Here is a 24,923-nt window from a genome sequence, read left to right on the forward strand (position 1 = left end):
TAGCTTTTAAGTTCAAAGTGACCGAAAACTTCCAGTCCTTGAGCCTGATTGGTGCGGCTAAAAAGTCTTATGTGACGTCATTCGCCAAGAAGAAGAAACGGCGTCGGGGCATGTGCAAAGTAATGAAACAGAAAAATGATTTTGTTTTGCTAAATTCTGATCGGTTAGTGGAAGTTGGTAACGATACAGTGTTCCGATGTGTCATCGAGAAGGAATATGACAGCGGTTGTGAGACCTGTAAGCGAACTAGGTAACAAGTCATGTTTACGGTAAGCTTGATAAGCCTTATTTTTGTTTATTCAACTACCTTATTTCTGAAAGCGGCCCTTTTGGATCTTCTTAAAAGGGACCGACGACTAGGCCTAAACGGGGGAGCATGACTACCCTCGGAAGACCAAAAATTTTTTTATGTTGTTGATGATTTTAAACATTTTGAAAGTTTTATATCTTCCAATAAAAGCATGTAGATCACGTTTCTGAACTATAATTCTATGCATGTTCCCTCATATTTGTTGACGGTTTCATTATTTCTGTATCATGTTCTCAATTTTTTTTGTTTTGGTTGGAAAAATTGACTAGAATATAGAAAGTATGGTATATACGTTCATAACTTCTGAATCGAAGCTTATGACAAGAAAATGTTTCTAATCCAGACCACTATATCTTAATGTTAATGATACATTTTTTTTTGTGTGGTACTTATAGTGTCTCGTATTCTTACACTAGCCTTAGAAATTACTGCTGGTCCAGTGAAACTAGCCTCGGACCACCATTAAAAAAAATAAATTTGAATTTTGTCATCTTGAATTCAAGTTATGTTTTTCGCAATCACGAGTGTGTTTGTGTGTGGAGGGTTTGTGTGTAGGGGGGTATGTGTATATGTGTTTGTGTCTGTGCAGGCATGAGTGTGGGTAGTTGTGTGTATGTGTTTTGTATATGTGTGTGGGTAGTTGTGTGCATGTGTGTGTAGTTGTGTATGTATGCGCGTGTGTAGGATATGGATGCAACCTGGAGACGGTTTTCGCTAGAGGAGCAGCATCAAGAGGAGCTTCTCGATGAAAACAATAAGCAATCTTGATTGCTCAAAAAAAACAGTGGTCCGTAGAACCATTTACCGCTGGCTATTTCTGATCACAATTGGCTACAAAAAATTCAAAAGCAATTAGTCTAGCCGATGTTTGGCTATTTATTGTGCCCTGAAGCTAAGTAAAAATAGTCAAATTAAATTCTCAAATTTTTGAGGGTAAATTTTACGGGTTGCTTAATGAAATTGGTTTTTAAACTGTACACTTCACTGTTTAAGACACAAGATTTAAATGCTTTATTGCCAAACAAAACATTTTATTAAAAAATCCTCATCAGTAGAAGAATGTTTTATTTTTTTCTTATTTGTTTTGCATTGTTAGTTTTTCCATTTTGAGCTTAATTCGCAATACAGTAATTTTGCACTTTCAAGTATCCATACTTATGTCTGCATTAATAGCCACAATTTAGGGTTTTACTCGTATTTAATGTTTAATAAATTAGTTCGAAATGAAACTGTTATATTTAACTTGATAAATGTAATCATAAAGTGCAAATAATTTTTGGTGCAAACACATTACTGTTAAATTTAAAACAGACCAGTACACATTAGTACACATTCATGTTGACTGGTCCAAGGGACCAGTAGGAATTTCTACTGATTCTAACACTCTTATACGTTATATCCGTTCATCAGTGCTGAAAATCTTGATTTGAAAGATTTTGACCTCTCTCAAAATTGGTACGCTTTAATTTTCAGATCACATTGCATGTAAATGGTCTTAGAAATTGTTTTGTGTCATTTTCATCAGCAGAGCTGTCAAAATTTTCAGAACATAATCATTTGTTTTACTTCGTACATCTGTTTACGAAACATTATTCAGCACAAAAAGCAACTTTTAGTTTATGTTTCATTGTTTAGATATTAGTAAATAAATTCTTTTATTTAAACAAGTCATACTTGGTTTAATGAAGTTATTTCCAAGTGTTTGTGACATCTCAAAATACTTCGGGATAAATAATGTGACTGTAATTCATGTCTAAGTTTCTTCTAGAGAAAATATTGTGTACATAATTCATCAAAATCTTAAGAAAAAGGTGAGTTAAGTTGTTAGATGTTCATCAATTTCCACTTATCTGCTCTCAAAACCAGCCCTAAAGCATTTTTGTACTTATTTCTTTTTTTTTTCTGTTCATTTTTTTTTGCCCCCCCCCCCCCCCCCCCCCCCCCCCCACTTGTGAGTCACAATCACTGCGTCTGATTTGAAGGCATACTCCCTTTTTTTTATAATGAAAATGAATTTGATATGATAAAAGTTAAATAATTGTGATTTTCTTTTTGAAGTTCATTGTAACCATGACATCCCTTTCCCGAACATCTTCAATGTATTGTTTAAAATTCATTTTTGACTACCAAAACAAAAGCGGAACAGATTCTGAATTCTGACCGTTCTTCTAATATTATCAAAGATGAAAAAAAGAATGTTTTTCAACTCCAAAAACAATTCCAAAGAAAGCATCGGAACCTCCTTCATTTCTTTAACATCACAAATAACTAAAAATGGACTAAAATTGCATTTTTAAAACTAATTCGTAAGGGAAGAAACCTTAGATGTCACCAAAGACAACTTAAAATTGACTTCATTTCCAAAAATAAATTAATAAATAATTCTCTTAATTTTACTTAGATTGTCTAAAAAGGCAAATTTTAATGTGAATTTAAAATTTTTCTGGAGATGTACTATGAAACCCGTTCCGCGACCATCTTTACCATCCCCAAAGATAGACTAAAACTGCATTTTTAGACTTCAATTTGGAAAATTTTCCGGGCAAGCATCGGGTCTTTTCCTTTCCTCAAATAAAAACAAAGATATTGAACTGGAGGGGGGGGGGGGGGGGGGAGAACAAGCTAGTGAACCCCTATCTAAATGGAAATATTGTTGGCTTGCCTCACCACCAAAAATTTGCAATGTGGCCCTTGAGTAAAAAAGTTTGGAGATGCCTGGTTTATATAAGCCATAGCATTCATCTCTAATGGGCCCTGAAAAATGCATTGTGACTGGCTCCCAAACCTGCGAGTTCATGCTGCTAAGCGCAGGGTTGGCAAAAAACCGTTTTTTTTTTTTTTTTTAAAGCCCATAGACCCAGAGTTTTTTGGGGTTTTTTTTAAATAAAACAAAAAAACCCAACTGAAGCTGGGTTTTTTTTGTCTTTTTTTAAGGAAAATGTGGGGTACTTGTAGCATACTGTAGCATAAGTATATGGACAAAGCTGAAAAATTATCTTGGGGAAAAAAAGCTGGAAAATTCAGCATTTTCTGAAGAAAAGTACCTATAAAAGATGACAAAACCCAAGAATGGTGAAGTTTCAGGTTTTTTAGTTTTCATAATTACCAACAGTTAAGGCAAATTTACTTCTCGAGTGATAAAATCTATTGTTTTGTTTGTTTTTAATTACTGCCTACTTTTTTTTTGCATTTTACTTTATTGTATTTTATTTTGTTATGCAAAACTACTGTAGAACCTCAAATAGTTTAAATCCCTTTTTTCTGAATTCCAGCTTAATCAAGACATTTCTTTGAATTTTATGTTGCCTTTTTTTCTATTTCTGTGTACGGAGTAAGAAATATTAAACCTTTTCGTAAGACAATGAAATTACTGTACATCCTATTCTGTTTTCTGTAATTTCTAAAAAAAAATATACCTTGTTTATTCGAGATTTGTGACGTGTTGGTTTGCAGAAAATAATTCACATGAAAGCTTTTTAGCTAGAGTAGTTTCCTCTGTACAATCTACAAATATTGAGAAATTCCGACGTGACAGGACTTAGTCAAGATAATTTGAGTTATTTATTGATCAGTGAAAGAAAAAAGTTAAATATATTTAAAATCTTAGAAGTATTTTTTAATGCTTTTAAGAGTTAAGAAATACTATCAAAGTTTAAAATGCATTTTTTATGTTTATTGTCTGTGGTGAACAACAAATAAAAAAGAAGCTTAAATTGTAAAAGTATTTAAATTAATTAAATTTTTAAAAAACAACTCAAAATTTAAAAAAATCCAAAAGTGGGCTAAATAATGGGTTTTTTCAAAAAACCCATTGGGTCCAATCTGGCCAACCCTGACTAAGCGTGTACACATTTGTTTGTTTTAAGTCAATGGTGCCCAACCTACGGCCCTCAAGGCTGATCTATGGCCCGTTTTCTTCAAATTTACAAATAAAAAACCACAAATAAGTCGTAATGACACAAATTCGGCAAATAAAACAAGGGCGGATCCAGAATGTTTTCAGGGGGGGGGGCATCGATTTTTTAATTTGCCTCTAACTGCGCAACATATTTGAACATGCTTGAGGTGAAGGGGGGCTACTTCATCATTGTAATTCAAAACAACTGAAATATAGATAATTGTAGTCAGGAGGCAGATGATTGTCTCCCTTTCCTTTCTCATTATCAAAGGTAGCCTTAAATTACGTTTTCCGGACAGGGTTCGTACGGGTCATGGAAATCCTGGAAAGTCATGGAAAAAAAATAACAGAATTTCAGACCTGGAAAAGTCATGGAAAATTGAAATTTTCATTTAAAGTCATGGAAATTTATTTCAAGTCATGGAAAAATGTCCTGGACAGAGATAAAGTAACAGTAACTGAAAGAGCATTAGAAATCTTGAGTGACTATTAATCTTGAGTGATTTATTAAAAGCTATTAAAAGTGGAAAATTGAAAGATCCAAAAATCAAATCTGAATTTTGAAATCTCATCGCATCCACTTCTGTCGCAGCCGCTTGCCATTTTTTGCAATGTGATGTGATTTTGCTGCCTAAACATTAGGGTGGAACGAAAATGACCTTAAATTTTTTTTTCAAATTTTTTTGGTTTGCCGTAGGGGGAAGTTGTCATTTAAGCTTAAAAAGAAGCAGAAGAAATTTCATTGCTTTACTACAACATCTTTAGGTGCCGCAACGAGCTTAAAGTTTGATAATAACCGAAATTTCCATTTAACAATGAAATTCCTTTTTATGCTTTCCTACTGTATATAACGACACAAAATATGACAGTAAATACCTTTTTTAAGCATTACATTAGGAAAAAAATACTAATTACAAAATACAGTTTAAAAAAAAATCATAATCTTTACTAATAATAAAGCTGAAAGTCTGTCTGGAGATCTAGATCTCTGTCAGGATATCTGTGACTCGCATAGCGCCTAGACCGTTCTGCCGATTTTCATGAAATTTGGAACAAAGTTAGTTTGTAGCATAGGGGGTGTGCAGCTCGAAGCGATTTTTCGAAAATTCGATTTTGTTCCTTCTCTATTCCAATTTTAATCACATTTACCCGAGCAAAATTATAAGATGGACGAGTAACTTGCCAAGTTGTCATAACGTGGAACCGTAACATGGGCAAGCCAATTGGCGAAAAATTCTTCTTACATTATTTGTAAATATACAAGCAAACCAAATGACCTTTTAATTTTTCTACAACGGTCAAAGCCGTGCAGGTATCACAAGTATACTATAAAAGACATTAACAATTCCATGTTTACCATTTAAAGTATTCTTAATGATTGTAAATAAATGGTTAAACCTGTATGATGTTTGTGTCTACTTCTTTGACACATTAAAGTGTTTTTTTTTTCTTGTACCAAATAACTCTTGAGTGAATTTTTCGTCTCCTACGACTGAACCATACTTTTTAAGAGCCGCTTAGGGTTTACAAGTTTCAGTTTGAGGGATTCACTAGACAAATGTTTTACCAAGGGGGGTTCGGTTATTTCATTTTCACCCCATGATGAGATCAAATCGATGTAATCTTTGGCAGCAAAAATTATTTGTTGAACTTTAAACTTCTTAACCCCGCCTCTACTTTGTGTTCTTGCATTCAACACATGTCGTAATCCAAGTTCTCTTACATTTCTACGCTCTCTGCATAACATAGCCAAATGGAGATTTTCTGTTGCATCAAAATACCCATTTTTTTTATATAACCCGGTTTATAATGTTCTTAAAATCATGAGAAAGATATCGTGAATGTAAGATACGTTCAAATAAATGTTTAGAGCCGTAAGTACGAGAAGGTTTTAACTTGATGTTAAACCACACAGGAGCATACGCATTGTTCACTTGATCCGTACAAGAAATGGATCCTTTCTTGAAAATGTATGAATGAATAATAATTACTATTAATATATTTCAGTATTATTATTTGTTTCAAACAATTTTAGCGAAATGCCACGCCCATACAAAGGAAACTATACTTTACTACACTTTAACAATGTACTGAGTCTTGAGATTTTCAGTCTGATTTTTAGTTGCCACGTACAATCGAAATATACGGTTTGCAAATGTAAGTCATCTGGAGTGGGGAAGTTTTCTCAGGTACCTTGAAGATAAATCTAGTGAGCATGTTCCACTTAATTTAGTGACACACATATCCAATACATATTTGTGATCGGTACTTATGTCCTGTATGTTCTCAAAAAGAAGGTTATTTTCAATAGGTAAGGAAGTAACCACAGGAAGATTAGGACAGGTTTCCAGCTGTTAACCTATTTTATCTTTAAATTCGTTTGATTCTTTTGTTCTACCATCTAAGAATCTATTAGGCTTCTATTCCTGTTGTCTCAAAGAAGCTCTTGACCAAATGTAATCTATTCTGAAAACTAAAAAGTCATATATTTTTCACTTACAGAAAGATCTTTTCCAGTCGCACTTTTTAGGCCCTGTTTAATAAAACAGTAGCATTTCATTACATCGTCGTAAATAGGTAGTAAAATTTCATTGAAATCGCTGAAGATTCCAAAAGTAGGACATTGATGTTTGTCTCGTCTGCACTTGTTTAGACTGAGTCATTGCAACTCAAAACAATGAAGTATCTTACCAACCAACGAAATTTTACGTCACTCACTAACTCAACTTAACAAAGAAATTGACACCTGATCTAAGCTTAGCCCCACTCACACAAATCACTGCTGACCAGCCCCGCCCCATTTAAACATCCGCTGCTGCAATGACTCAAGCTCCCAGATGCCAGTGAATTCGGCAAAAAGCGCGTTTTTGCGAAACTTACTTTGCTCTTGCAGCACCTCAAGATAAAATCCGAACAACAACAAAAAAAAGTTATTGTGCGACCTGTTGAGCATAAAAATTGCTTTTCGACAGCATTTGAAACAAAGATAAATTTGAAATTTTTTTTAAAAAAAATTTAAATGTAGCAAAAATTGCAATTTCGCAAAATTTCATGCTTTTTGCGGCACCTTAAGACGTGCTTCAATATTTTTCATATTTTTTTTTGCATCTTGTTTGCCTGAAAAGGCAACTTTTCCGCACTACGGCAAATTGAAAATCAAAAACTTTTTTTTTCGTTCCACCCTACTGAACATCACTTATTTTGAATTTTCTGTTATTTTCAACACTTCTTATGTTTCATATTCTGTAGTGGCGAAATTTCACGTTCTTAGATTTGCCACGCCCATTCAAAAAAAAAAGCAATTTAATTGCATGTGAGTTCAATTCCATCATTTGTAAGGACTTTATTATTAAATTTATCACAGTTTATCTTAATCTGTTGAATGGTTTTAGAAAATAAAGATCTTAAGTCAGGCATAAAGGTAACTAAAAGGTAACTTTTGAAGCAAATTTATTGAAACTTAGTGATGACTCATTCAATCTTTATCTCATTCAATATAATTCTGCCTGTTTTTTTAAAAAAATCAGACATTTAAGCATCATTATATTCGCTTCACTGCATTTTTACTTTACTTAAATTTATATGATGAAGACAAATAAGAATAGTTTAGTTTTTTAAGTGTGCACTTATATTTTTTTTTCCATTACAAGTAAGTGCTTCAATGAGGCTGTGGCATTCATATAGACATTTTGCTAATGCTCATTTCCAAATATTACCAAGTTTGAGATTAAATAGTGCTATTCTCTTCGTGTAATGAGGTCATGAAAATTTTCATTGAAGTCATGAAAAAGTCTTGTAAAAGTCATGGAATTTTTTTATCCAAATAGAGTATGAACCCTGTCCGGACTTCAATTTCGAAACACTGCCGGTGCAGAGAACCTTGAGGAAGGGGAAATCGCCCATATTGCCCCTCCTTTGTATCCGTCCTTGAAATAAAATTTAGGTAGCAGTTCAGTGTTTAACTTTTTGACATGTTACGCTCTTCAAGAGCACTTATTTTGTATAAAGCTTTTCTCTCTCTCTCTCTCAATGTTATGATTTTAGTAAAAATAGAAAGAAATTTTAATTGTATGCCTCTTTAAAAATTTAAAAAATGAGAAAAGTCCAATCCCCATAGTGTATGTTAAAACCTAGAACATTAAGTGCATTTTTTACAGGGGCTACAGGCTAGGGTGTCCCCCCCCCCCAAAAAAAACAACTTTCAAAAGTTGAAAGTCTCACCCTCTAAAAAGTTTCCTATGGTGGACACTAAACCACTGGTAAAATTTTATGTACGAAAATATTTAGATGCCCTACAAGAGCGTTGAATTTTGCCAAAATGTTCCAAATTTAGTAAAATTTCACTAAAACAAGGATTTACGTCCAATAGCGCCAACATAATTTTAAAATGTAACCATTTAAACATATACTTATACCTTAGTTGCACTGAATTTATTTAAGAAAAGGCACCGACTATTTTAACTGTAACCATATCACTGTAAACGAGTAGAACCGTTTTTTCCTCTTTGGAGTCTGCTGGTGACATCAACTGCTGGTGATAAAATAAAAGTTACATAGCTCTAATTGAAATTCCTGAATAAAAGCTATCAGTACCAGGAAAAATGATTATGTGTGGCTCATTTAATCTAGAAATTAGGAAAAAATTTCCCTCTGTTAGGGTTGTGGACATTAGGAAAAGTTTAGCGAGAGAGGCTGTTATGAGTAAGGGGTTTGATAGCTTTAAGAGGACCTTTGATCTTCATTTGGAACTAATAAACTGACTAGCACCAGCCTAGCTGAGCCCAAAGCCTGTTGCTTGTCATCATATTTGTATTTGCATTTGAATATCCAATTAAAAAAATTCTATTTTTAAGGAATAAGTTACTCTACCCATCCAACATGCCCTATGACAAGCTCCTGGTTTTTGAGTGAAAGTTTTAACATTTATTCCAACCATCTTGACAAAGATTCAAAAGTTCTCTGTAATATTTCAAAAGGACGCTTCTGATGTAGGAGCTGGCACATGAACTGATGTGGATAAGGCTCAATGGTTTAGCAAGTTTTACTGATTGTTCTGTTCTTTTTTCACTGAGAGTTAATCATTTATCTAAAGCATCAATGCATCCTTTCCTTGAATTTAGTTGCAATTTATGGAACTGCCTATCCTCATAATTTTTTGAGTTGCTTTGAGTTGGCATGGTTTATATCAAGTAATTGATCCAGGTTTTTGATTCACCTGACCTCTTGGATTGTTTCTGCTTTACTGCTTTAATTAAGTTAGCTTGTTTTTTGTATAAATCCTTGACCTTCCCTGATACATGTTGTTTTTGCCTCCTTGGCAGTCTGGATTTTCCCCAAAATTTGATCATATACTAGAACAGTGCTGCCTTTGATTTTGCTCTTCTTAGTAATATGAAAATAAATGAATTTTTGCATCACATCTCTTCTTGATGGTAGAGGTGCACCTGTGTTTTTCTTATTTGGATATTCAAATACAAATATGATGACCAGCAACAGGTTCTGGGCCCCGCTAGGCTGGTCTTAGTCAGCTAATTAGTCCCCAGTGAAGATCAATGGTCCTCATAATGCTATCTACCCCCTTACTCATTACAGCCTTTTCCGCTAAAGTGTTCCTCGTTTTCCACAACTCTACTAAAATGAAATTTTTTCCTAATTTCCATATTAAAAAGGCCATACATAATCTTTTTCCCTAGTTCTGATAGATGTTATTCAGAAATTTGAATCAGAGTTATGTATCTTTTTTTTTATCACCAGCAGTTGATTTCACCGGCATCGAATCCAAAGAGGAACAAAATGACTATTAGTTTACAGTAATATAGTTACTTAAAATTGAAGGTGCCTTTTCTTTAATAAGTTTATTGCAACTAAGCTATTAGAATATGCATAAATGGTTACGTTTTAAAATTATGTAGGGGGCGCTAGTTGACGTAACCCCCTTGTTTTAGTGAAACTTTAAGTTTGGGACATTTTGGCAAAATTCAATGCTTTTGGGGGACCTCTAAATATTTTCGTATAGTTATAAAATTTTACCAGTGGTTTAATGTCCGCCATAGGAAACTTTTCAGAGGGTGAAACTTTCAACTTTTGAGAGTTTTTTTTTTGGGGGGGGGGACACACACTGCTCGACATTGAAAATGCAATACCAAGAAGAGATGGTCAGAAAGTGGTGAAATTTGGAAAAAAGACAGAGACAGCGAGGAATAATAAATGATCTTAATTTCAAAATGATATGCAGAATACAGAGCAAGAATGGCGTTGACTCAGTAGGATTTAGGAATACCGCAGACAAGGATACAGGAAGAAACACGTCTAGGCATAGAGTCAATAATTGTGCGGATGGTGTCCAGAGGGATGGCTCTTCATTCCCTTTCAACCATTTGCCACAGTTTCTGAACGAGGCAGGAACAGAGTCTGCAAACGGCGTCTAATCACATCCCACACATGTTCGATTGGTGACAGGTCAGGAGAGTATGGTGGCCATGGCAGCATCTGTGTGCCTTGGAGAACATGTTGGCAGATGCGAGCACTGTGTGGTCAGGCGTTATCCTGCTGAAAAATTGCATTAAGTAGCCCTTGAAGGTAAGGGATTGCCATCGGCCGCAGCACATTATCCAAGTAATCGTTGGACCGTCATAGTGCCCTGAATACGAACTAGAGGTGATATGGAATTGTACGCAATTGCGCCCCAAACCATTATGCCACGTTGTCATGCAGTGGACGTTCCACCTTCCACAGTTACTGCCTGATCTGTCTCTGTTGATGCCACACACGTATGCGGCGACTATCACTGGATAGACAGGAGCAAGATTCATCTGAGAACACGACATTTCGCCATTCTGTCATCCACTTCGCTCTAGTCCGGCACCATACTAAACATTGCTGTCTATGTTGTGGGGTCAATGGCAGTATTCTTACCAGATGCCGTGATTGCAGACCACGTGCGACCAAACGACAGGAAATGGTTCTGGTTAACACTGGAACATTCAAGGTATCTTGCACCTGCAGCAGAATCGAGGAACAAGTGACTTGTGGGTCTGCTACAGCTTGTTGGTGTATGCATCGATGGACGCGTTCTGACGTCACTCTGGCTCCCCTGCACCCCTCAATCTTGCCACATTTCGTTGTTCCAACCCTCTTCGGCACGACCAATGCACCGTGCTCGCATCTATGTGGGTATCAGCTGCGATTTGACGTACGGGCCAACCTCCCCTTCTTAGTTGGATCACCATGCCTCTTGTAAAATCATCTATCTGCTGGAAGTGCCTTCGTTGACATCGGCCTGGCATTCTCTTGTGTTACACGTATCCTCCAAGACAAAAACAAAATTTCTTCGATAATTATCAAGTCAGAAATAACGACACAAATATTGTCCATTCCTCAAGTTCCTTTCCTTATATCTTACTTCACATGCGTCGGAGAGGTGCGCATTTCACATAATTTACAGGGTGGCCTCAGATCAGGGAAATCTGGGAGATCAGGGAAAAGTCAGGAAACTTTATTAATCAGGGAAAAGTCGGGGAATTTTGAAAAAATAACTAAAAATCAGAGAAAATTGATTTTATGAAGTAAAAAATTTATTTTTTGCTTTACAAAATTAAGTACTCTAATTCCCTAGTAATTTTCCGCCAGTTATCTGTTAAAAAAAAAAAAGAAAAATTAATGAGATGCGATTATACACTGCCGTATGTTTGTGCATCTTTTTTCCTCAACGTCAAAGTATTGAATCTTACTTATTAACCACAGGATGAACTTCCTAAGATTGTATCTGTTAGGTTCTTTATTTTACCTAGCTTGAAATTTCCTTTTACGCTTTCAATGTTACGTAAAATAAACAACCATACGGGCAAAGAGGAAGCCTTCATTAATGCCTTAGCTCTTTTGCCTTTATTCCATTGTCTCGAAGTAATTAGCGTACTGTAATCACGATTTCAAGAAGAAATCTTTGGTTTTTGTATTAATGCTATAAAAGCTTAAAAGTTATTACTTCTTTGCGTTTTTAATTTAATTGCTAAAATTGAACTTTCAATTTAAAAAACTTTGCTTTTTGCCGTTATACTATTTGCTGTCACCGCAGATTATAATGGTTTTCGTTTCTTCAGACTTAAGTGATTCTTTAATTTTATAACCAAGTTGTATTCTTCTTTTATATATTTTAAAATTAACTAATTGCTTTTTTTTCCTTGCATTTCAAAGTTGTTTGTTAAAAAAGCAATCTAAGATTTGTTTTTTGTTACATACTGAAATCATTTTTGAAATAGAGTTAACTTGTGTGCTTAAGTAAATATCTTAATTTTTTTTTTTTTTTAATTGTTAAAATGCTGTATTCATTCATTAAAACCTATGTTCTTGATTAGAGAAAAGCGCCCTATGAATGGATGTCAAATGGTTTCATCTGTTTTGCATAAATATGCCAATTAGTTATATAAGAATAACTACATTACTTCTATTCTTTCTAGAGACGTACCGAGTACTCGGTAACTACTCGGTACTCGGCCAATTTGCCGAGTACTCGGTACTCGGCGAAATTCTGATCAGATACTCGGCCAATACCGAGTAGTTTTAAAAAATTGAATATTGTCCAAGACAGATACTAAAATTTATAAAAAAAAAAAAAGAGCAAGCATTATATTCTGCAATCATTTACAATTAAAACTTATAAGTCAAATTTAAATTTTGAGAATAATGAAGTTTGTAATGCTTCAATGGAATAAATCTTTATTTTAATGTCCCCAAAGTAAATAAAACTTATTTATTAAAAATTATGCAAAAAAGGTATACAAAAAAAAAATTGTCCTGTTAGTATCTGCATTAGAGGGGTTTTACTGTAATTTGTTTTAATTCCAACTTGATTATCATACCTTTTATTTATTTATTTAAAAACAAAATTTTTTTGTAAAATTTTTGACGCAAACAAAATTGTTTATGTAATGCGTACTTAAATTTCAGCTGGAATTTAGTTTTAAAAACTATTATATGGACAAGGAGGTCTATAATACTATTCCAATAAGTTCAAAATTCATCACATGTGTGTCAGTGGTTCTACTTAAAACATAATTGGTACTCGGTAACTCGGCAGAGTAGTAAAAGGCCGAGTACTCGGTAACTCGGTACTCGGCCGAGTAGTGAAAGGCCGAGTACTCGGTACTCGGCTACTCGGCCAAAGTGCTACTCGGTACGTCTCTAATTTTTTCACTATTACTTGTTATTCCTGCACCAATTAATTACACTGTTTGAAAACTTAGTTCAAAAATAATTTCAATTACTTTTTAGTTCTATCATAAATACACATTTGTTTTTAAGAGTAATTTTAATAGTTTCTTAAAATTCTTATGCTAAGTGGTTTCTGAAAGTAAAGTATTTTTTTTTTAATTCTCTATAATCTTTCCATGTAGAAAAATTTAATATACTGTTTTGTAGGTTTTTTTTAACCATTTTATTTAAAAAGTAGCATTTTTTTAAAATATATCTTTAGTTCAACAACTTAAAACGTTTAAAGTACTGCATTTTATACAAATATACAATGGATTTCAAGTAGAGCAAAGAAAGAAAACCATTATCATTGGTAACGTAAATCAGGGAAATTTTGTGAACTTAATCAGGGAAAAGTCAGGGAACTTTTTTTCACAGTTCCTGTCGCCACCCTGATTTACGTAACTCAGTGATGTACATCTAACTCTGAAATTTGCATAAATTCCTGAACACTCCTTCTTGGTGTTGCATTTTCAACGTCGAATAGTGCAGGGCTTCGCAACTGTACTGGTGTGCTGCGACAAGGAACCCGGTGTGCCGCGGTATTTTCGTAGTTACCCTATCGATGATGTGCAATAAGACATACCCGACAAGGGGAGAGGCGGGATTTGCTGCCCCACCTCTTTTGAACTTCTTGTGATCCTATTACTTTAAGTTTTTGAAAACAGATTTTAATTTCTAGGAAATCGACTAATTATACAGAATTTTTTCTAAATCTTTGGCGAACGGGAGTATCGTCCTCTCCTCCAGGAATTTTAACCCCAGCTTTAGCTTTTGTTTTCCTCTTTTCCAGTTTCGATACTAATTTCCTTTTATCGTAGTTTCTCAAAGCTCGGTTCTGAGACTTAATAAAATAGAAATTAAAACCATACACTTTTACCTCCAACGTGAAACTCTCATGGCAGAACTTACCAGATGAGCTGAAGTCAGCTTTGGCTGAAGTCGTGAAAATCGTGAATTTCATAAAATCAAGGCCGCGTAATTCTCGCCTTTTCTCCGTACTTTGTGAAGAAATGGGGGCAAATCACTAGTCCCTACTTCTTCATATAGAGATTTTCTGGCTTTTGCGTGTTGAGGTACTATCAAGAATTTTTGAATTGAAGGACACGATACGACAGTTTTTGATTTTAAAAAACTAAAAGCAGTACGCCAGTTTGTTGCAAGACAAATATTGGCTGGCAAAACTAGCGTATATGGCTGACATTTTTGAAAACCTTAACAAATTGAATCGGAAAATGCAAGGACAAGGAGATAATTTGGGTTACACATATGGACAAGCCAAACGGGTTCAAATAAAAAATTCAGCTGTGGAGAGAAGAAGTAGTTCGTGGCTCCTTGGACATGTTCAAACGGACCGTCAACATGGTATGTGAAGAAAATGGCATCAAAGAAAAGCTGCTGAATGTGGTGGCAGAATATTTAGTCATATTTCAGGACAAGTTTAAGCACTATTTCAAGAATATTAATATGGAACAGTATTCACAATCCATTCTCTTCATCTGCGGATGCATCAGTTAAAGACCTTTCTTTGAAGGCGCAAGAATTTATGAACCTCAAGAGCGACCGTACTCTTAAATTTAAGTTGAGCGAAGTACCTCAGGACGAAATTTTGGTTGCTGGTTAAAAAATTAAGATCTCACTATCTCTTGTCTTGCTATTGATATGCTGCCACCATTTTCACTACATATCTTTGCGAACTCAGCCTCTCAGCTTTCTCACTTATAAAAAAAAGCAAGAGATCATCTCTAAAGAGCCTGGATCAAGAACTTTGTGTAGCTCTTTCCAGCATAGAGTCGAACATCAAACGTCTTTGCAAAAATTAGTGTCAAACGGAAGTTAGGTGCATGGTTTTAATTTCTTGCTTTCTTCTTTCTTGAAACATTATTTGATAAATTGTTTAACTGCAGTGTGCACTTTAATGACATGTTTGACAGAAATGCTTTGAAACATATGAAGCATAATTTTCTGTAAATGGCTGTAGTTTTGTTTTTCATATCAACCTCAATACATTCGAAATATTTCTACTTTCTAAATAAATTTAAATATACTACGTTTGTTATAATTGTTTAATTCATATGAAAAAAATTCCCTCCCCTCCCCCGTCTTTTTTACCAGTGAATGATAAAAACATTTCTATATTACCATTGCGAAATTAAGTTCAGTGTGCCCCGTTGATCTAGAAATTTCTTAAGTGTGCCGCAAAGTAAAAAAGGTTTAGAAGCACTGGAGTAGTGTATATTTCAAACACATTAAAAATACTAGCATCAAAATTTCATCATAAAAACCGCAGTTAAAAAAAAAAAAAAACTGGGGGAAGCAGATCTCATTTCTGGGAGGAGGCATTGTAAACACTTTATAAGGATAAAACAACAGATTACATATACACTATTTCCAGGGATGGCATGATTTAAATTAGTTAATTGAAAAAAAAATCATTGATTCAAATCTTTTTTTAATTTGGGCTTAATTTTTGAAAGTTGGAACAAAAGCATTACTTCCCAACTCCCTATATCCTGCAGATGACACTGGTAAGTCTTTTAAATTTATTTTCAATGCAATATAAATTTGCAATATAATGTTGTTGCCTTCGTTATATAATTTAGGAGTGGAAAAAGAACCAAAACTAGTGTTTTTATTAAAATAATTAAATCCACAGAATTAATTTTCTTTACAAACATTGTATGAATTGTGATTTCTTTTCTTTTTAATAGTTTACCTTAAATATTTTATTTGTTCGTTAAATTTACCTTTTTTTTTGGTAATGTAATCAAAAAAAAAAAAAAAAAGAATGCCTGTTGGTTAAAATATAGAAATTGATAAAATTTAAATGGAATATTTTGTGACTATTCTATTTGAGTCTAATGTTCTGTATAGTTTAAAAAAAAAAAAAAAAACTTATAATAAACTGTTCCATGCATATTCCAAAGCAAATATAAAAAACTGTATACACAATAACTGTATGTACAATAGAAAAAACTGTAAAAAATCTGATTTTAATTAAGAAAAAAAATCTGATTACCTTTTTTCCCCAAAATAAATAAAAGAAGGTAAACATAGTCAAGAAAGAAGGAAGGAACCAAAGGTTGCATAAAACTGTATTTTTAAATATTTATTTCAGAAAAATTGTGGGAGAGAGTTTCCAAAACTCCCTCTCCCTAATGTGTCCAGAAATGCTTTTTTGCAACTTCAATTTCGAAAATTTCCGTTGAAAAGTTCTGCACCTCAACCCTTCCTCTAAATCATTGAAACGGGTCTACACATGTGTTTTTAGGGCTTAATTTTGTAAACTTTCTGAAAAGAATCACTGAATTTTTGGAAGAAAATGTGCAAATCCTAAGAACCCAAACCTCTTGAGTTCAATGTGAACAAACAATTAACTTTTTAGTTGGGTTGCAATAGGGATATTTTGAGCTTTTTTTTGCAGTTTTGAAATAATGATATTAGTTTTTTTCCATGATATATTACTTATAACGCACGTATCGTACCCAGAGGACTAGGGAGGGAAGCAATTCTGATGGATTACCTACCTGTTTTAATGAAAACCCTGCTCTCTCCCCTCCCCCAGCAGAAAACAACGGAATTAATAAACATAGTACATCTAGGACATTAGAGAAATCCCTCTCCCGCGTTTCCCGCATGAAAAAGAATTTTAACTATTGAAAAGCTATCGTTTGAGAAAATAAAAAAGAGAAAAAAATCCCTTGATTAATAAGCCCCTCCCTCCTCTGATGTAAAATAATAATTTTCTTTTAACTAAAATGTGTTAACACCTTTTAAAAATGTAAAAAACAACTCTTTTCAATGTAAAATGTTTTTCCAAGCAAACAAAAACATTAATAGTAGCTTTCAAGTGTAAAATAATCTCAACTCTATTGTTTGTCGCTAAGTGACCATGCTGCCGCAACCCTGCCGATTAGCAAGCAAAGCGAACTGAGATCGATTGGCGATTCGATCTCTCTACCCCTGCATGAAAAATAATTTAGCTTTTGAAAAGCTTTTGTTTGAGAAAAGGAAAAAAAAAGTCTAGTGTTCTGTATAGTTTAAAAAAAAAAAAAAAAAACTTATAATAAACTGTTCCATGCATATTCCAAAGCAAATATAAAAAACTGTATACACAATAACTGTATGTACAATAGAAAAAACTGTAAAAACTCCCCCCTTCCCCCAGCCTCTCATGTAAAATAACCAATATTCATATTCTTCAACCAAAATGCGTAAATACCCTTAAAGAACCTAAAAACAATTCTTTGCAAATTAAAATATTTTTCCAAATAAACAAAAAAGATATTAAATTAACTTAACAGTAGCTTTCATTTGTAAAATAATCTCGCAACTACACTGTTTATCACCAAATTTGCCAAGCCACCTTTTAATTAATATCCGCATTGCAAATACAGCAAAACGAAAAAGAAAATCAATTAACATACACACTGCCTAAAAAAAAACAATAGTAAAACAAATTCAACCTAAAATAAAAACAGTAAAAATCCGTAAATAATATGCGAAAGGCTCTCGTCAGAGAAAAGAGGGCTGTGGAGTCAGAGTCGGACTTATTTGGGGTTAAATTAAAGATGTAGAATTTCAAGAGTCGGAGTCAGTCATTTTCCCTTTAAGTTCACAACTCTGCCAGTGCTTGCGAAATCAGAATTGGAGTTGGACTGATTTTGAGGTAAAGGAGTTGGGAGTCAGAGTCGAAGGCTCTAAAATTCTCAGGGTCCGAGTCTGTTATTTGTCCTCCAACTCCGCAGCCCTGGAGAAAAGAAACGTTAAATCCTGTGGGATGCTCACAAATCGTTTTCAAATTCGTTTGTCAACAAAAGAAAGAAAATGGAAAAATAATTTACAGTGAATTCTCTCTATTCTGAACACTCATGGACAGAAACAAAAGTGTGAAGATTATGAGGGTGTTCATTATAGGAGGGAGACTGGATAATGCATATATTCTCCTAGATCATCAAAATATGCTCAGATTATTGGGGTGTTCACATTAAGGAGTGTTCAGATCGAGTACACTGCAGTGTTTAAACCAAAAAAAAACTTGGTTCAAAAAAAAAAAAGTTATAATTTTTTTTAAAACCAACCCTGGTTTTTATTGATACATAGGTTTAGAAAATATTGAGGGACCAACAAACTCAAAAAGTTGCACTAAAAGTACAAAGGGGGGGGGGGGGGGTGCTTAAAATTTGAAGTTACACTACTGATTCACAGTTAAAAAAGTAGTCTTTGAAAATGGAGCTGCTATGCATATGATGAAACGGGCAAAGTACAGGTTAATGAATTATCTTTTGATTATGAATTATATTTATTAATGAATGTTAATATTTTAAATTTCATAATTAGAGCTTTTTGCATTTTGCAGTTGCACTTGTTCTGTATTTGATTCTACGTATTATAATGTTCTAAATCTGAAATGATTTAAAAAGTTATAATCCATACACAAAGCAAAACCTCTAGTCCCAAGGTTTGCGTTATCTGTCTTCTACTGGCTGGATAAAAAAAACCTGAAAAGATAAGACTGAAATTCATGCAAAATATTCACTTTTCAAAAGATGGAGCGTTTACTAGGCTTCATTTTATTAATAAAAAAAATAATAATAAAGAAAATAACTTTCGTTTTATTTTGTTTTTTGAATGTTAAATTTCGAACACAGTCAATAGACAACTTCTTCAGGAAGTTTCTGTGACCAATGTGCTTCATCCTTCGAATGTGTTCCATGTTAAAAAAAAAAGGGAAAAATCGCCTGCAAAACGCCTTGGTGAGGTGTGTGTCCTCTGCGTGTTTGCCAGAAACAGCTCAGGTTTTAATAATTCCAACAGCGCTCGGTAACTGCCGCGGGGTTTCGGAAGCGAGATTAGAGGAGTGTAATCCCGCCTTTGAAGTCCGCCGCCCGACCCGCTGGAGCGTGACGCCTCCGATCGGAGATGGGCAGCACGTGAGAGTTTGGCAGCCTTCTTTTTCGTCCGCGTCAAATAAGTCATTTTGCCGACACAAAGGGCGAGTTCTGCTTTTTTCCATTTTAATTGCCCTCCCCTGCTACGAGGCCGTATCGCTCCAACCATTTCTCATGGCTCCCTGGAATTACCCAGTTTATTATTTTTATTTTTCACCAACTTCCGATGTGACGCATCTTTCTGTTTATTTTCTTTTATCGGTTAGTGTCTTTTTCTGGTGGATTGATATTTGTTTCTTTGTTGAGCGCTGTCTGTGGCAATCTATAATGTGTGTGTGTGTTTTTTTTTTTTTTTTTAACTTGAACTACTTCCTTATTTTTGTTAGATTTTTCTCCCATGGTGATTTATTCGCTTTGTAAACAAGTCTTGATTATATCACTGCAGTTAAAAAGGAAGCCATCTAGTAGATCTCGCTTGAGATAAATTTTTATTTTTCATCAACTTTCTAAAACATCAGGATACATCAGGGCTACGAGGACGCAGGGGGAGGGGGTTAATTCAATATTTGTTTCAAGCAGAGCCGACCAGAGACCATGTGAGCCGAGAAGATTTGTGGGGGAGGGGGGGGGGGGCAGCAACCATCCATAGTGACGTCTTGACCCTTGGTGGCCCGGTTTCAAGTGACAGTGCTAATATGTATATGCTATGGTTAAAGACCGAAACTTTTCAATATTCTCATAGCAAAGACATTGACTAAAGAACGAATATTTCTGGTGAATGTTGATATTTTCTAATTTCTGTCTTTTGCAATAACTTATGCATGAAAAAGCTTATGAAGCTTCTCCGCCCTCCTTAGGGGAAAAAAACTGCTTGAGCTAGTGATCAGCTGGCAATAATTGTTTAATAGGTACAACCAAAAATTTTTTAAGCAAAAAATATTTCTCTGAACGCAGTAATTCTTTTCTAATTTATTCCTTACTGACAAGTGAATAAATTAAACAAAAACAAATAAATAAGTCCCCCCCCCCATGAAGACTAATAATGGAAAGCCATTCATTTAACCATCATAGGCCACTATACTCAACTACGAAGGAAATAGCGTTCGTTTCTTTTTACTTCCTTTTCAAAAAAGTAAGTATTGTATTCGCGAAAAAAAATTTCACTCAAAAATCGGCCTTAATTTCAATTTTGCTCGCCCCCGAATGAATATTGATTTTTTTTTTTTTCAACTCGACCACACGTGGATACATGCCTAAGAACGTATAGACACCTGAAGAATCCATTTTGACGATCCCCAAGTTAATTTCAACGAGTTTTCTCGTGATGTGCGTATGTGTGTATGTATCTCGCATAACCCAAGAACGGTATGTCCTAGAAAGGGAACTGACATTAAATTGGAGTAAAAGGCTCATCAGACAGCTCTCATCAGCTCTTTTTTTTTTTTTTTTTTAAATCTGGTTTCAATTTGGCCATATTTAGAGAGTTAGCCATTGAATCACATTAAAACTGCCAATATTGGAAAAATTTATCCGTATAAAACGTTTTCTTATGCTTCGGTTCGCAACAGACTTGGAATGAAAGTATTTAGAGTTTTTTTGCTCACTCCGAGGCACTATTATCTTTAAACTGGAGTAAAAGGAAGTTATGTGATGCACACATCAGCTCGACCAGAGGTGATCGGACCATTAGCAGTTCACTATTTTTCGAATGTTGCAGTAGGCTATAGGAGCGCTGATCCCTTGGTAAATCCTTGTAAGGCTACAAAATTTGACCTTTTTACTTCCTTTTACATCGTAAATGAAGTACTGTCAGCCCTGCTTAATCGGGTAACGTATAAACGAATACCTTGCTTATACTAATAAAACCTCCCGGAACCGAATATTTCCCCATAGATGCAATGTTAAAGATCCACGCTTAATCGAATAATTTCCCCGGATAATCGAATAATATTGATCAACTTTCGCAAACATCTTGCTGAGAAAAATTTTGAATAAATTAGAAATTAATTAAGAACAATTTTTGGCGTTAAAATGCAAAGTAATATTTATCGCTGACAAGGGGAAGAAAAACAACAACCATCAAAACGTTTCCACTATTCTATCAAATTTCTTTTGTCTTTATCATCACAAAAGAAAAAGTGGCGCCTTTATAATTAAATTAAATAACAAATAATTGTACACATTTTAGACGATGATAAATTGATAGATATTAAATAAAATACGATAGACGAGAGGGGAAAACGAGTCAGAAAAGTGTGTGTGTTCCCAAAGACCTTAAGCAAGCAATCCCCTGTTACGGAGTTTTTCAAAAAATAACGTACTGAAGAAAGGTGCCAAAACAAAGATTTCATTACTCATAAGTTGTAAGTTACTTTTTATAATTTTCTAACATATTTATGATATGGTGTATACTAATTGTTAGAATATTTTGTTTATTTACTTTGTCAAAAACTTTTAGCAATAACATTAAATATTTCCTTTATAGAGCGATTGATTTATTACGTTTTAAGGCAAATTTTGTCAATTTAGAAAGATAAATAAAATTTCCCCGCTTAAACAAATACCCCGCCTTATCGAATAATATTTCTTGGAACCGACGATATTCGATTAAACGGGGCCGACAGTAATTGTAATCGCGAAAAAAAATTTAACTCAAATATCGGCCTAAATTTCTATTTTGCTCACCCCGAACGAATGTTGAATTGTTTTTTCGACCCGACCGCACGTGCATATGTACCTAAGAACGTATGGACGCCAGGGTTGGCCGGATTGGACCCAATGAAAAAACCCATTTAAAAAACCCCATTATTCAGCCCACTTTTGGGTTTTTTAAAATTTTCTGAGAAGTTTTTTAAAAAATTGTTTATTTTAAATACTTTTACAATTTAAACTTATTTTTTATTTGTTCTTTACCACAGACAATGGACATTAAAAATGAATTTTGAACTTTAATAGTATTTCTTAACTCTTGACGGCATTAAAAAAAATACTTCAAAGATTTTAAACAAATGTATTAAACTTTTTTCTTTAACTGGTCTCAATAAATAACTCAAATTATCTTGACTTAGTACTATCACGTCTGATTTTCTCAATATTTGTAGATTGTACAGAGGAAACTACTCTAGCTAATACGCTTTCATGTGAATTATTTTCTGCAAACCAACACGTCACAAATCTCGAATAAACAAGGTATATTTTTTAGAAATCAACAGGTTTCTCAAACGGTCAGACAGAAAACAGAATAGGATGTACATTATCTTACGAAACAGTTTAATATTTCTTACTCTGTACACAGAAATAGAAATACAGGCAACATAAAGTTCAAAGAAATGTCTTGATTAAACTGGAATTCAGTAAATAAGGATTTAAACTACTTGAGGTTCTACAGTAGTTTTGCATAACAAAATGAAATACAATAAAGTAAAATGCAAAAAAAAAAAAAAAAAAAAATCGTAGTAATTAAAAACGAACAATAGATTTTATCACTCGAGAAGTAACTTTGCCTTAACTGTTGGTAATCATAGAAACTAAAAAGTCTGAAACTTCACCATTCTTGGGTTTTGTCGTCTTTTATACTTTTCTTCAGAAAAAACGGAATTTTAACTAGTTTTCTAGCTTTTTTTACCCCAAGACAATTTTTGCGCTTTGTCCATATACTTACGCTACAATGTTACAAGTACCCCACATTTTCCATAAAAAAAGACAAAAACCCACATTTCGTTTAAAAAACTCAGCTTTAGTTGGGTTTTATTTAAAAAAAACCCAAAAAATCCTGGGTCCAGGGTCCCGGGCTTTTAAAAAAAAACCCCGGGTTTTTGCCAACTCTGATGGATGCCCGAACTATCGATTTTGACGCTCCCCGAGTTAATTACCACGAGTTTTCTCGTGACATCTGTATGTACATATGTATCTCATACAACTCAAAAACGGTATGCCATAGAAGATAGAAATTGGGTACTTAGAATCCTAGTGAGGTCGAGATCTAGTTGTGCACCACCCCTTTTGATTGCATTCGGATGGTCCAAAAGGGGTCTTTTACACCATTTAGGGGGGGGGGAATAGGTGTAAATTGCAATGCTAACTCAAGTAATGTAATAATTTGGCGAACACTGGCGATTTCTCGCCAATCTTTTAGTCACCAAGTTTTTTACTTAGTTGGTTACAAATTTGACGAAAAAATTTATTTTTCGAACTCGGTTTTATTTTGGTGATATTTAGAGTTATCCATTGAATCACTTCAAAATTGTCGATTTTGGGAAACAAATACAATCTCTGTAAAACACTTTTTTTTTTGCATCGATTCGCGACTTGTTCCTGCTTTGGGGGGGGGGGGGGGAATGCAATTCTGAATAAATAATAAGCAGAGTTCAATATATTTCGCACGCGTCGAATGATTAAAAACAAGCTTCTCACTGCTTTCATTTTAATCAAGTACTTTAATAAAACAGTTCATAACATCAATCATTCAACAACATTTCATTACTTCAAACGTCAGTAAAAACCATTCCGAAAACAACTAAAAAAAAGTGTTATAACTGAACATAAAATAAATGATGCATTGGTCATAGTATAAGTAATTTATGTAAAAAAAAAAAAAATTCTTTGGAAATGCAAGAATAAAATTAAATCAACCATGTCATTTGAAAAAAATATCAATGCTGAAAATCAAAGTTTTTTCAAGGATCAAATCTGCACCGCAGACAGAGCCAGAAAGTCGTTAGTCACATTATGGTAAGCTTACAGGAGAGAGGAAAAACTTTTTTCTGCCGCATGCAAAGCAGGGGACGTGCGCTCTTTTAACCCTGTTAAAAAATTAAAAAGGATTTTTTAAAAAAGAATTTGACTCGATGCGGAATAGGCTTCTACATACAATGTACTAATAAACGAAAAATCGCAGTTTTTGGACTTACGTCAGTCTGGCCCTGAAGTACAGAAATAAGTGGTACAGAACCAATTATTTCACATGGAAAAAGATTTTTCATGAATAATTCAGTGTAGGTTTAACGTTGGTTTTATCCGGTGTTTGACAGATACAATCGATAGAAATATTTTACATAAGTGCCAAACCCCCAGTGGCGTCACTATCAAATGTGTGAAATTAAGGGAGGGGGGGGGGGTGTCATGTGCCTCTTTCAATTAATAGCAAGTGCTGCGGGATGCTCGGAAATGACTCTTCTTTCTTTTGCTCTCTCTTTTTTTTTTTTTTTTACCTGTCATTCTATGGAAAATAGTTTCTTTGTCAGTTCTCTGTGCGGTATTTTATTTTCTCCGTTTTTCTAAATGCTACCTAGCTTTCTATGCACCATCTGACATCAGAATTTTGCTTACTCTGAACTTCACCTACTAACTAGAGACGTGCCGAGTAATCGGTAACTACTCGGTACTCGGCCAAATTCTGATCAGATACTCGGCCAAGACCGAGTAGTTGCAAAAAATTGAATATTGTCCAAGACAGATACTAAAATTTATTAAAAAAAAGAGCAAGCATTATATTCTGCAATCAGTTACAATTAAAAATTATAAGTCAAATTTAAATTTTGAGACTAATGAAGTTTGTAATGCTTCAATGGAATAA

General features: G+C 34.2%; 1 protein-coding gene across 1 annotated transcript in view; it reads left to right on the plus strand.

The window, feature by feature from the left end:
- Positions 1–111: 111 nt before the first annotated feature.
- The window catches only part of LOC129228441 (axin-1-like), a 104,056-nt gene continuing 79,244 nt past the window's right edge, over positions 112–24,923 (plus strand). Inside the window, exon 1 of the mRNA XM_054863122.1 lies at positions 112–269. The gene's annotated coding sequence lies outside the window, so the exon portion shown is untranslated. The remainder of the gene's footprint in view (positions 270–24,923) is intronic.

This window comes from Uloborus diversus, chromosome 8 (assembly GCF_026930045.1).
Source record: "Uloborus diversus isolate 005 chromosome 8, Udiv.v.3.1, whole genome shotgun sequence".
NCBI classification, from domain to species: domain Eukaryota; kingdom Metazoa; phylum Arthropoda; class Arachnida; order Araneae; family Uloboridae; genus Uloborus; species Uloborus diversus.